This window comes from Lycium barbarum, chromosome 11 (genome assembly GCF_019175385.1).
Source record: "Lycium barbarum isolate Lr01 chromosome 11, ASM1917538v2, whole genome shotgun sequence".
NCBI classification, from domain to species: domain Eukaryota; kingdom Viridiplantae; phylum Streptophyta; class Magnoliopsida; order Solanales; family Solanaceae; genus Lycium; species Lycium barbarum.
In genome coordinates this window covers 48,626,306-48,629,111 of record NC_083347.1, presented here as the reverse complement: position 1 = coordinate 48,629,111, position 2,806 = coordinate 48,626,306, and positions in this window count along the sequence as shown.

Here is a 2,806-nt window from a genome sequence, read left to right as displayed (position 1 = left end):
GATGATATGATGATATGATGACATGATGATATGGAGATGGCGGCCAGGAGGGCATATATTCCTTATTACCGAGTCCCTCACTAGAGGGCCGGGACACGTATATGTTTATGTTATGATGCTATGATTATCATTACCAAGTCCCTTACTAAAGGGTCGGGACACGTTATATATGTTATATACAGAATGATTATTCAGCCTTGGTTAAAAAACTCTATATTGATATTGATATGAGAACGATACAGATGAAATATGTTCAAAGGCAAGTTTTATGAAATTTTGTTGTTCAATTGGGTCGTACACACCTTGTCTCAGTATGAGTCTATCACTATATTTCATGCTTTACATGCTCAGTACATATTCCGTACTGACCCCCTTTTCTTCGGGGGGCTGCGTTCATGCCCGCAGGTACAGACGCTCGTTTCGGAGACCCGCCAGCCTAGGATATCTATTCAGCTACTTTGGAGTGCTCCTTTGTTTCGGAGCCTAGCTTGTGGTATAACTCCCTTTTGTTGTATATATATGTGTTTATTCGGGGCACGGCGGGGCCCTGTCCCGTCATATGATACTGTCATTACTCTTAGAGGTCTGTGGACATTTGTGTGGGTCTGTATATAGTTGTTGTTGTGTTGTATGAATATGAATTATGTTTGGGGCGTACCCATTCGTAATGGCAGCCTTTTCGGCTTGCATATATATTTATATATATGTTTGGGATGTTGCGTGTAGTGGCAGCCTTGTCAGCTTGCGTAGATATATATATATTGTTGTTGAAGATCGTAACTCCTCAGGAGACAGGTGCCTACGACATACAGAATTGTGACAGCTTTAGAATAACGTCATGCTTTTTTTTTATACAAATAAGTTCATAATATGCTGGTTGTAAAATATTATAGTTAACAGGTGATATGAGTCTCCAATTCGGACACTAGTCACGGCCTACGGGGTTGGGTCGTGACAAAAGTTGTATCAGAGCGGTTCAATCCTCGGAGTGTCTAAAGACCGTGTCGAGTAGAGTCTTGTTTATAGATGTGTTGTGCACCACATTTATAAACAGGAAGCTACAGGACATTTAGGGTGTCCTCTTTCCTTCTGTCTTAGATCGTGCGATAGAGCCTGGACTTAGGAAAGATTGGTTTCTGACGTCTTTCCTGTAGGTAGGTGCAGAATTGCGAGAGATGAAGAGGCCAGCTTCAGATAGCGGGGGTGCTAAGAAGGCCCCTAGGGTAAGTCCGGGACCCCAGGCTCCAGGACCGAGCAGGAGGAGCCTCAGTTATTCTAGCGAGACTGACCCCTCGGAGGACCCAGTGACAATTCCTCCAGAGTTTTTGATATCCAGGGAGGCGGTCCCTGAAGCCATGCCAGTTGCTCCTGTGGCAGGGCACCACGTCAGACCGGCCACCCCGGTAAGTGTTACAGATTATTCCAGCCCCCTGTCCTGGTCATCGGTAAACCAGGAGTTGCCCGATTATCTACATTTCCCGGATTCAGATGAAGAAGACGATGAAGGTCAGACGAGTAGATGGCGGGCAGACGATGACGAGGAGCACACTTCACTTTCTAGATCACCGGATCACACTAGAGACTGATCGACTACAGGTATATGAGATCTTATCGAAATTTCCTATGTATGTGCAATTGTTATAGATTGTTACCTAATAGCGGCAAGCGGAAATCAAAAGTATCAGTAACTCTAAGCAGAATATATGTTAGACATAGTATGAATGCTGCAGGTATGTTTGAAACCTGCAGTTAAAGATGGAAAGGAAAAATAAATAGGAAAGAGTAACAGGTACAGTTTGGGTTGGATACACGAGGCAAGCTCGTCATTTTCATCTTGTGAATGATATAGGAAGCCCTGTATGGCTACGATACGATATAATATATATGTGTGTATGTTGTCCCTGTGAGGTGTTGTTGGTATTTCCTGCGTGCAGGTTTTGGGATAGTAAGAAATACAGAGGAAACTCTGCCAAAATTTTCTGAGAAATAACAAGGAAATGACGTATAAGTTCGTAATATTTTTGGAAAGTCACGCCAACAGTAACGATAAGGTTTGACTACGTCGCAAGTGCGTCTGACTTTGAGAGATAAAGATTAACCGATGAATTGATGGTAATAGTAATTATGAGGTCGGTATCAGTATGGTAAAAAGAAATGCTAGGATAATTTGGAAGGGTTTGTGATACTAAGGGATGATTTAGAAGGGGCCGACAAAATCTTAATAAAATGTTATATTGAGGTATCGACGGAACTGATAAGCAAGGGTAAATTACGACGAGTTTATAGTTAAAAGAAGAAATAGGATGATTGAGACAAGAGTGCAAGGGAGGAAGAATTATGACAAACACGAATGTATTGATAAGACAGCTTGTGAGATATTATGGGTAAGATTGACCAAAGGTTAATTACGCCTACTCCACAGGGTGTAATTAAACCATAGTAAGAGTCGTGAATAAGGCCAAGAAGTGTTACACTATAGGATTGGTTACGGACAAGATATTACGTGAATATAACAAGTGTTGTGATAAGAATGAATAAAGCCTAGTGAGGAGGTGACTAAAGAATATGACGTGATTTATGTGACTAAGGTATAAAGGCAAATGTGATATGGAAAAGCAGAATATAGGATGAATGAGGAAGATTTATGAAGTTCTATAGGAAAAACCCAGACTAAAGAGTATGCGGTGCCGGAAATGAAAGCGAGCACATGAAAAGAAGGATGGGTCGCTGCGAATGTGTATTGATATTGATTATAGGCAGCTGAGCAAGGTGACGACAAAGAATAGATATTCCCTTCCCAGAATTG